The sequence below is a fragment of the Cupressus sempervirens genome, chromosome 10 (assembly GCF_028749045.1).
Source record: "Cupressus sempervirens isolate cs-2001-9-10 chromosome 10, ASM2874904v1, whole genome shotgun sequence".
Classification (NCBI taxonomy): Eukaryota; Viridiplantae; Streptophyta; class Pinopsida; order Cupressales; family Cupressaceae; genus Cupressus; species Cupressus sempervirens.
In genome coordinates, this window is record NC_143127.1 from 741,795,401 (window position 1) to 741,808,022 (window position 12,622).

Consider the following 12,622-nt stretch of genomic DNA (forward strand, 5'->3'; position numbering starts at 1 on the left):
ATAGCCACGACATTCAACCTGTACTCATATATTAGAATGGAAGAATGTCGACAAGAAGGGATATCAAGAAGGATTTTGGACTCATTTAAGGAACGTATGAAGACTTATTGATTGTTATCAAAGACATGCACAGATTATACAAAGATTATCGAGGAAACAGAAATAAAGGGACATTGTAATAAACATATTATAGTTACTACCAATAGAGTAATATTTCATATAAAGCAAAGGGATAGATCAGATTATTTAAAGATAGTATCATATATTAACATCAATCCAAATAATTATGATTGAAAAACATACAAAAAAGTCTAATTATAGTGGGCACAATAAAATAACTAAACTATAATAACAATAATAATAGTTGATGATCACACATGACCAAACATAGTCGCAACCTTCCATCTCCAGACCTGATGCATATAAGCCGTGACAACCATGGATAGTAAATCAAGGAAGGAGACAACAGGGATAAGATACTCAATGCATAGGAATAGAACAATACATTCTATTTCTTTCCATTATTAAAATAAATTCAGAAATCATAGATTAAAGTGCATATTAGTGTTGATATATGATTGAAAAGATCATTTGAGTGGAAAGATTGTTGAAGAAGACTATGTGTTTCAATCATTGTTTTGTCACTAATGTCAAACCTGCTACATGTTGGTAAGACGATTGCTTATAAGTTTCAAGCAGTATCACTTAGTTGATTGATGAGGAGATTTTGATCAACAAGATGTAACAAAAGTACCTAGAGGAAAGGTTGAGTTATGATTATGTATTGAAGTGCAAGAATCAATTAAGACAATGATAACATAATGTATTGATGATCTACTTGAGGTTACAAAATGACTAGCCACACTTAGAAAGATTAGAAGAACAAAGTTAAACAAAGTTCATTTGCCAAGCTTGACCAAGTGGATAGTAGGTGTCAAGCAAAGTTAGTGCAAGGTGAGCAAAAAGTCAGTTGGAGTCGAGTGAAAGAAAATTCTAGTGGATGCCAAGTAAGCTAGTAGATGCTGAGCAAGTTAGTTAGTGCTGAGTAATTTTCAATTGATTTCAAGCACCAGTAAAATCTAGTTAATGCCGAGTGATTTTATAGTAGATGTCGAGTAACACAGTATGTGCTGAGCATCAGAAGATTGATAATGTCAAGCTGCTACATTATGCCAAAGATTGAAGATTCATCAAATAAAAGCCAACAAGTTTATTTTCTTGAAACTTGTGAATTAGGAGGATGATAAGTTTGATGAGCTGGTGGCACAAAATCTTGTGTAAAGTGTTTTGGAGGCAAATTCAAATGGATTCTAGGAGAATTTTCTAGAGAAGACAAGATATGGGGTAGATAAATAGTATCCTACCTAATCCATCAAAAACCCTAATTTTGGTGATGGATAATGAGCAAGAAAATTGTTCTAATTTCCTATATGTAGGGATGTTTGGTCATGAAGAAAAGAGGTTAGAGAGTTTTGATGTTAAAATCTAACAAGAAGAAGGAAAGAGGTTTACTTCATCAAGTGACCCAAATGAAGAAGTCTACAATGACATACCAAGAAAGAAAGCTTAAAGAGGATGAATGCTTGAAGGATGAACAAGCTGTCAGAGCTACAAAGATTGGAAGCCAAGTAGAGTTGAGGACTACATAGTGATCTGTAATTTGCAAGTAAGGTTGTAAGTTGTATCAGATCAAAGCTCCACTATTACTTTCTAACAATTATATCAACCTAGGGTAAATCCTTTGGAGTAAGCTTGAGGAAATAGTCATTGAGAAATCCTTTAGTAGGGTGGCATTCCAAGTGAATGGTCTAAACTCCTCTAACAAGGCTCACTTTTAATAGGGTGATTGAAATCCCTTAACCGAGTCATGTGTAACAGTGTGTGTTGTAACCTTTAAAAGGGTTGGCCTTTACCAGAGCATCACTTCAAAAGAGTGAAAAAGGAGTAGCATGTTACTAGTGGTTTTTCCCAAATTGGGTTTCCACATTAAATCATTATGTCAAATCTGCTAATGGATATGTTGTGTTTGATGCTTTATATTTTTGCAAGTTGATTTGGTAGTAACATATCAGTTTTAATTAACACACAATGAATGCAACCATGGTTAAGAATTTTTTATGGGTTCACTGAATTGTAAAAAAAATTATTTTTACATCTAGACAATGAATAACTGATTTACCCCCCCTCTTAGTTATTCTAAAAAAATTCCAACAATTTGTATCAGAGTCATCTACTTAAGAGGATTAATTTTAAGGTACTAAAAGCACAAAGATCAAGATGTCAAAAAGAGAGGTACCCAAGCTCAACAGAGATAACTTTCCTACATGGCAAAGTTTGATGAAGCTACACCTTGGAGGACTTGGAGACTATGCACAATCTTGCATTTTAGTAGAACATGTTGATCCAACAGGAGCCCTAACTACTAAAGATTTGAAGAAAAAGAAAGAACACAATTAGGCAATGTTGGAGATTGCCTCTACCCTAAGCTATGCTAAATTTGATGATATAAAAGGCCTTAAAAATGCAAAGTAAATGTCAGATGCCCTAGAAACCATCTATGGAGGAGAAAAAAATGTTCAAAGAGCCAAGTCAAAGAGCCTCAAAGGTAATTTTGATGACATGAGAATGGAAGAAAGTAAGAATATTGCTCAATATGTTGCTAGAATAAAAGAAGTTATTAGTGCAATAAAAGGTGCTACTGGTAAAATAGATGAATGAGTACTGTGCTAAGTAAATTCTTGAGAACATTATTGCCTGTGTATGCTATTAGAGTATTTGCAGTCCAAGAGTTAATATGCACACCAGAAAATGATCTAACCCTTGAAGGTCTAGTAGGAAGATGCGCTGCTTTTGAGCTATCTAATTTTGACAACTATAGACGAGAGAGTATTGAATCAGCTTTCAAAGAAAAGTTGTTACTGAAGGATTCTAAGGAGGTAAAGAAGAAGAAGAAGAAGAAAAGAAAGATAAAGTATGCATTCAGTGACAGTAGCACAAATGAGGAAGACATTGAAAAATTGGAAGCATTGCTGGAAAGAAGATTCCATAGAGGAAAAGGTAAATTCAAAGGTAAGTTGCCTAACATTTGTTTCAATTGCAATGAAGTTGGTCATATTGCAGCAAGATGTACACAAAAAAAGAACTTTAGAGAAGGAACAAAGCACAAAAATAGAAGAGAAGATGATGGAAGAGACTACAGAGACAAAGGTAAGAAGTCATGCTATATTGCTGATGAACATGACTCTGATGAAAATGACGATGAAGTGGTATATGTTGCAATGAAGGAAAAATTTGATGAGGATGAGGCAATTGCACTCATGACTTGTGTAAACAAGAATGACAAATGGATAATTAAAAGTAGATGCTCACATCACATGACTGGAGACAAAAGTAAGTTCATTACCTTGACCTATTATGATGGAAATACTGTAAGATTTGGTAATGACGCACCATGCTTGATAAAAGGAAAAGGATCTATCAAACTCACAGACAAGATTTCATGTGACGATGCTTATTATGTTGAAGGATTGAATTATAACTTGTTAAGTGTGTCATGATTGAATAATTTGGGATACAAAGTTGAGTTTAAAAATAAAACAGCCACGATATATGATACAAATGGAAACCTGATTAGAAAAGGTGATCAAACTAGAAGTAATCTATTCTATTTGGATATAGAAGATGCTACTTGTCTTATTACAAAATTTGATGATGTATGGCTTTGGCACAAGAGACTATGTCATGTTAATTTTGATAATCTAATTAGTATTAGTAACATGAAAAGAGTTAGAGGTTTGCCTAAATTGAAGAAACCAAAAAACATAATGTGCAAACAATGTCAGCTAGGCAAGATGACAAAGTCAATCTTTAAAAGTAAAGCTTATACCTCTAAGGAAATACTTGAAATTGTTCATACTGACTTGAGTGGAACTATTGAAGCGCAAAGCTACAAAGGAGATAAGTATATGATGATGTTTTTTGATGATTGCTCTAGGATTATGATAGTCATTTTCCTAAAACAAAAATTAGATGCTTTTCAAATGTTCAAATGGTACTTGGCAAGAGTGGAAAAAGAAATAGGTAAGAGTCTAAAATGCTTGAGATCAAATAGAGGAGGAGAATTCACTTCAAATGAGTTTGAGATGTTCTGTAATGACAGAGGAATCAAAAGATGGACATCTGCTCCTAGGACCCCTCCACAAAATGGAATTGTTGAAAGAAGAAATAGGTCTATAATGGACCGTGTCAGAACACTCATGATGGAGAAAAATGTTGCTCTAAAATACTAGAGAGAAGCTATATGTATTGTTGTATACACCTTGAACTATGTGCAAGTCAAGAAAGGTACTCATTCAACACCTTTTGAACTATGGTATGGTCATCCACCTAATGTGAAATACTTTAAGGTATTTGGAAGAAAATGCTATATTCTTAAAGATGTTAGGAGTTGAAATTTTGATGCAAAAAGTGAAGAAGGTATATTCCTTGGTTACTCCATAAGAAGTAAAGCTTACAAGTGTTCAAATACTAACACTAACAAAATTGTGGAAAGTGCAAATGTGAATTTTGATGACTTTATAGAAGTACATGAGGCTGAATCTACAAAAGAACTAGAAGCATACAAATAATTTGTATACTATTATGAAGGAATGCCTATTGAAGAAGATGCTACAAATCATGTAGAAAGCCAACAACAAGTCTCAACAACTATCGAGTCACAACTGGTGAATGTCAAGTTGCATTCAGATGCCAAGTTGCAAAATGAGGAAAATACACAATCTGACTCTGAGACTAGCACATATGAAAGAGATGTTGAAACACCTGACAAAGATGTACATAGTGATATTGAAGCTGAGAGACAAAATGCAGCTACAAGAAATGAGCCTAGACTATCCAAATATTCAAAAGACACCACCCTACAGATCAAATCATTGGAGACAAAGATATAAGGCCAATGACAAGAAATAGATTGAGAAGTGAATCATGTTTGTTAAGCATGAAGGAACCTAAGATAGTGAGAGATGCATTGGAAGATGATGACTAGTACAAGGCTATGGAAGAAGAAATTCAACAGATAGAAAAGAACAAGACTTGGAGTCTAGTTCCTAGACTAGAAGACAAGAATGTGATTGGCACAAAATGGGTATTTAGAAACAAGTTAGATGAGAATGGTGAAATTACAAGAAATAAAGCAAGACTAGTCTACAAAGAGTATGCACAAGAAGAAGGAATTGACTATGGTGAAACATTTTTCCCTATTGCAAGAATGGAAGGAGTGAGAATTCTGCTTGCTTATGTTGCATACAAAGGTTTCAAAGTTTATTAGATGGATGTCAAGTCTGCATTTTTAAATGGCATATTAGAAGAAGAAATCTACATAGAACAACTAGAAGGTTTTGTTGATAAAAATAATAAGAACATGGTATGTAGACTACACAAAGCCCTATATGGATTGAAACAAGCAGCAAGAGCATGGTATGAGAGACTTCATACTTATCTTGTTAAAATTGGATTTGAAAGGACAAATGATAACAACAATTTGTACATGAAGATAGATAAAGAAAAAGATATACTATTATTTGAAATATTTGCTAATGACATCATAGTTGGAGGACAAGATGCTTTGTGTAAAGATTTTGCAAATCAGATGAAACAAGAGTTTGAAATGTCAATGTTTGGTGAGATCAAATTCTTTGTGGGATTACGAGTTTACCAAATGAAATATGGTGTATATATCACTCAGTCAAAATATGTCAAAGAGATATTGAAGACATTTGGACTAGAGGATTCAAAACCAGTAAGTACACCTATGTTGATAGTACTCAAGCTATCAAATAATGATGATTCAGTTGAGGTAAATCAAACATTATACAAATCCATGATTGGAAAATTGCAATATGTAGTACACATTAGACTTGATATTGCATTAGCTGTGGGGATAGTTTCAAGATTATCTACTAACCCTAGAGCGAATTACTTGATGGCTATGAAAAGGATAATGAGATACTTAAAAAGACCAAAAGAGTATGGTTCATACTATAAGAAGAATGAAAAGTTTGAACTGAAAGCCTACACTAATGCTGGTTGGGCTAGAAATATCAATGATAGAAAGAGCACCAGTGGAGGAGCATTCTTCTTGGGCAGGAGACTTGTTACATGGACTAGCAAGAAGTAGAGTTGTACTTTTCAATCTACTGCTGAAACAGAGTAAGTTGCTACTACTATTAATTGCATAAACATTGTATGAATCAAACAACTGCTTAAGGGAATGAAGGAAGAAATCACAAAATTAGTGACACTTTATTGTGATAATACAAGTTCTATCAATATATCAAAGAACCCTGTAATGCATACCAAGACAAAGCACATTGCAATAAAGTATTGTTATGTAAGGGAATTGGTTCAAGATAAAGAGGTGAAGATGGAATATGTTAACACAAAAGAGAAAATTGTTGATATCTTCACAAAAGCATTACCTAAGTATGCATATGAGTATTTGAGAAGTAAACTAGGGGTGATACTCCTATCAAAGGCTATGTAAAAGATAGAGGGAGTACCTTGCATCAAATAAGTTGACATTCATTTCATAAAAATTGATGCAATTGATCTTACTTTAGGAATTGCCTAAAGTAATCACAAAACTAGAATTATAAATCAGTCACAATCAAGGTGACAGAGGGAGAAAATTGAAGAACCTGCTAAAGTATATATTTACATATATCAAAGATGCCAAGTGTTGAGTGTATGTATTTGGCATTATTGTCAAAAAGGGAGAAAGTACATTAAACTGATCAAGGGAGAAAGCACTATTGATCAAGGAAGAAAGTACATTAAACTAATCAAGTAAAAGAGGAACAATGGAGAGAGTACATCATCAAAAGATTAGAAAATTAAAAGAAAGAAAGAGGGAGAAAGCATAAAAGCAATCAGAGGAAGGATCAGAACAAAAAGAGGGAGATATTCTGCTAATCCATGAAAGAAGAAGAAGAGATATATTTTGTAACCTAATCAGAAGAGGGAGCTGCTAATAGAGGGAGAAGTTTCAATCAAAAACTTTCTTTTTGGTATTGCCTTACTATTTTAACCTAGTTAGTTTAATGGAACAAGATGTTCATCATTTGTTTGACTGGTTGATTAGTTTAATTTGCCATCAATGCTAAAGAGGGAGATTGTTGATATATGATTGAAAAGATCATTTGAGTGGAAAGATTGTTGAAGAAGACTGTGTGTTTCAATCATTGTTTTTTCACTGATGTCAAACCTGCTACATGCTGGTAAGACAATTGCTTATAAGTTTTAAGAATTATCACTTAGTTGATTGATGAGGAGGTTTTGATCAACAAGATGTAACAAAAGTACCTAGAGGAAAGGTTGAGTTCTGATTATGTATTGAAGTGCAAGAATCAGTTAATATAGTGATAACATAATGTATTGATGATCTACTTGAGATTACAAAATGATTGGCTACACTTAGAAAGATCAGAAGAACAAAGTTAAACAAAGTTCATTTGTCAAGCTTGACCAAGTGGATAGTAGGTGTCGAGCAAACTTAATGCAAGCTAAGAAAAAATTCAGTTGGAGCTAAGTGAAAGAAAATTCTAGTCAATGCCGAGTAAACTAGTAGATGTCGAGCAAGTTAGTTGGTGCTAAATAATTTTTAGTTGATGTCGAGCACCAGTAAAATCTAGTTAATGTTGAGTGATTTTATAGTAGATGTCAAGTAACAAAGTATGTATTGAGCATCAGAAGATTGATAATGCCAAGTTGCTGCATTATGAAAAAGATCAAAGATTCACCAAATAAAGTTGACAAGTTTATTTTCTTGGAACTTGTGAATCACGAGGATGATAAAATTGATGAGCTAGTGGCACAGAATCTTGTGTAAACTATTTTGGAGGTGAATTCAAATAGATTCTAGGAGAAGTTTATAGAGAAGACAAAATATGGTGTGGACACATTGTATCCTACCTAATCCATCTAAAATTCTAATTTTGGTGATGGATAATGAGTAGGAAAAGTGTTCTAATTTCCTATATGTAGGGATGTCTGGTCATGAAGCAAAAAGATTAGAGAGTTTTGATGCAAAAATTTGACAAGGAGAAGGAAAGGGGTTTGCTTCATCAAGTGACCCAAGTGAAGAAGTCTGCAATGGTGTACTAAGTAACAAGGCTTAAAGAGGATGGATGCTTGAAGGTTGAACAAGCTATCAAAGCTACAAAGATTGGAAGCCAAGTAGAGTTGAGGACTACATAGTGATATGTAATCTGCAAGTAAGGTTGTAAGTTGTATCAGATCAAATCTCTACTATTACTTTCTAACAATTGTATCAGCCTAGGGTAAATCCTTTGGAGTAAGGTTGACTTAACAATCATTGAGAAATCCTTTAATAGGGTGGCATTCCAAGTGAATGGCCTAAATTCCTCTAACAAGGCTCACTTTTTACAAGGTGATTGAAATCTCTTAACCAGGTCACATTTAATAGTGTGTGTTGTAACCTTTAACAGGGCATCACTTTAGAAGAGTCAAAAGAGAGTAGCATGTTACTAGTGGTTTTTCCCAAATTGGGTTTCCACATTAAATCATTGTGTCAAATGTGTTGATGGATATGTTGTGTTTGATGCTTTATATTTTTGCAAGTTGATTTGTTAGTAACATATCAGTTTTAGTTAACACACAATGAATGGATGCATGGTTAAGAATGTTTTATGGGTTCACTGAATTGTGAAAAGTTTTATTTGTACATCTGGACCTTAAATAACTTATTCACCTCCCATCTTAGTCATTCTAAAAGAATTCCAACAATTAGAGGATTACTTGTAGACAAGAAGAGGATTAGGGAATCGAATTGGAAACTATAGCTTCCAATAATATCAGAAAATCATTCCACACAGAGTAGGTAATAGAAATTTGGAAGGAAGCATTGCATATAGGTCAAGTACTCATAGTTTTGATGGCAATAGAAGACCACTGACAACTCTAGCTTGGAACTGAAGATCATGATACAAGTATAATATTACACATTTATGAGTCCAAATCTAATAGCAAGAATAATCATCCAATAGCAGAAATTACATTGCAAACATACTACAAGACACCTAACATATACACCTTTTATCAAAACAATATAACCAATGCCCATATCTTATTAAATACAATAGATTATAAGTAATTATTCATAACAAGAGTAGAGGATTCAAAATAATTGTCTCATATTTCTAAGTAACTCTAGTTAGGGACATTAGAGTGGTATCAGAGCATGGTCTTGCCATCCTGTGGAAACAGAATAGGGATCGCAAATCTATAATGGAGAAAATATAATCTAAATGATAAACTAAATATTTACAAGAACAAGATATGACGAGAGATGTAAGATAGCTATGGAAAAGCATAAGCATATTATTTTAATTTAATGATTATTACAAAAGAATATATTATATTTGCAAATGTAAGGGAAGATGGTGCCAGTTCAAATGAGAAGTATAAAGAGGATAACAACAAACATATAAAGAATAACACCTTGGAAGATATTGATGAATCATGTAAGAGAGCACCATAGTCTACAAAAGGAAGCACCAAAATGTGTGAATGCTAATGACAATTGTATGGCATGAAAGTAGAAAAATAGACTTCAGGAGAATTGTAGGACACTAAGTCACTATGAGACTTGGGAAGAGATAAAGTCTCTCCCAAATATTATAGAGATGGATAATAATAAAGGGATATCCATAGAGGCCTTAGGATGAGATAAATTCTCTCCTAAAGGATTACAAGAGGGATAATCCTAAAGGGATATCTATACATGCCTTAGGGAGAGATAAAGTCTCTCCCAAGGATTATAGAGATGGATAATCCTAAAGGGATACCCATAGAGGCCTTAGGATGAGATAAAGTCTCTCCTAAGGATTAAATAGAGAGGTATAATTCTAAAGGAATATCCCTAGTGACCTTGAATGAGATAAAGTCTCTCCTGGGGATCATAGAGATGAGTAAGTCCTAAAAGGGTCACTCATAGAGGCCTTAGGGTGAGATAAAGTCTCTCCTAAGGATTGTAGAGATGGATAAATCCCAAAGAGATATCCATAGAAGCCTAGGGTGGGATAAAGTCTCCCCTACAAGTTTAAAAATGCATAGTAAAAGAGGGTATCCATAATATTTGGGAAGAGATAAAGACTCTACCAAAACGTATAAGGGTTACTCATCAAGACTTGCCATGGACCAAAGGAAGAGCAGGAAGTACCTAATACATCAAAGATAAGTTGTTATTTTTTAAATTATTATTAGTACTTTTACAACATTAATTTTTTATCTAAATTGACAGATTTATGTGTCATTCTAACCTCTGAGTTAAAATTCTTGTTTCAAGGTCATCAAAGTGGATATCAACATAACACACAATCACTCATAGGGGAGATTTGAATTGCTTAAGGACAAGCAATTTTGGGATAGGTGGACTGTAATGTCCCTCTAAAATAATATTTAATAATTAAGGGTAAATAAATAATGAGATAAAAAAATAATGAATATATAATAATGATGATAAATCTATTATTATTATTATCATATTTTATTATTATAGTATTAATGTAAGAATATATAATATAATAATTCATAATTACATACCTTTAGTAATAAATCTAACTACATATTATATTTGAAATCTAAATATATACTAATCAAATATTTTTAATGTAAATGAATATGCTAAATATTAAATTATGAATATCCATGACATTCAACCTATACACATATATTAGAATGGAAGAATGTTGACAATAAGGGATATCAAGAAGGATTTTGGACTCAATTAAGGAACATATGAAGACTTATTGATTGTTTTCAAAGACATGCACAAATTATCCAGAGATTACTGAGCAAACAAAAATAAAGGGACATTGTAATGAACATATTATGGTTACTACCGATAGAGTAATATTTCATATAAAGTAAAGGCACAGATTATATTATTTAAGGACAGTACCAAATTTTAACATCAATCCAAATAATAATGATTGACAAACATACGAACAAGTCTAATTATAGTGGGCACAATAAAATAACTAAACTATAATAATAGTAGTAGTTGATGATCATACGTGACCAATCATAGTCACAACCTTCCATCTCTAGACCTGATGCATATAAGCCATGACAACTATGGATAGTAAGTCGGGAAGGAGATAATAGGGATAAGACACTCAATGTACAGGAATAGAACAATATTTTCTATTTCTTTCCATTATTAAAATAGATTCAAAAATTAAAGATTAAAGTGCATATCAGAGGATTACTAGTAGACAAGAGGAGGATAAGGGAATCAAATTGGCAACTATAGCTTCCAATAATATCATAAATTTATTCCACATAGAGCACGTAATAGAAATTTGGAAGGAAGCATTACATATAGGTTAGGTGCTCATAGTTTTGATGCTAGTAGAAGACCACTGACAACTCCAGCTTGGAACTGAAGATTGTGATATAAGTATAATATTACACATTTATCAATCCAGATCTAATAGCAAGAATAATCATCTAATAGTAGAAATTACATTGCAAATATACTACAAGACACCTAACATATACACCTCATTATCAAAACAATTTATCCAATGCCCATATCTTATTAAATACAATAGATTATAAGTAATTATTCATAACAAGAGTAGAGAATCTAAAATAATTGTCTCAAATTTCTAAGTAACTCTAGTTAGGGAGATCACAATATGTTCATGAAGAACACCACTAAAGCATGTAGAAGCTACAAAGTTCTATAAAAAATAATTGTTGATCTAAAGAACCTCCACTGAAATAGAATGTGACTAGGTAGCGAAGACTATAATATGCATCAAATTAGGAGGCACACAAAGGAAAACAACTAAACTTGAAGATACAAATGGCATGAAACACCAAAGTCTAAAGAGATGATCAATCAAACCAAGGAAGCATGAGAAACAATAGAAGAACCTCCCTAATGTAAACAAAGTTGAGGTGACACAAAATTGGAAAATGGGTCAAAAGAATTGCATGTCAAGGAACCACGATCAAGATGCACACAAGAGTACATATGTGTGTACTGAGGTGACATGTCATGAGGCTAATGTCATAGAAGGAACACTCACTAGACAAAGGAAGATAGCAAACAAAGGAAAACAACTACCCCCCCATGGCACTTTAATCATAAGCAGTGCATGTACAATAAGGCACAAGATATAATGAATCCCAAGAATATAATAATCTACATGAGTGTCCTCAAATGATACTACTCAAATCATAAGGAAAAATAAGGCAAAACAACTTAGCCAAAAATATAGATCTAGTATGGCACTTTATTTCTGTGCATTTGCAAGAATGCATACAAATGATGTCTAAATAGACTAGTAGAGACATAAGAATAATAAAATAGATATTACAAGTCATGAAAAATCATTTGAAGAAATGAAAGCAATTTCTAGACCTAAAACAACCAAGATATCCACCAAAATGAAAAAATGAAAAATACTAAATAGAATGTGCTTGGAGCAGAATTTGGAAAAATAACCAGCATCACTAGAAAGAGCTTGAAAATACCTTTCCAATGATATAAAGAATTCCCAAATTAGACATCAGATGCTACAAATATGTTTCC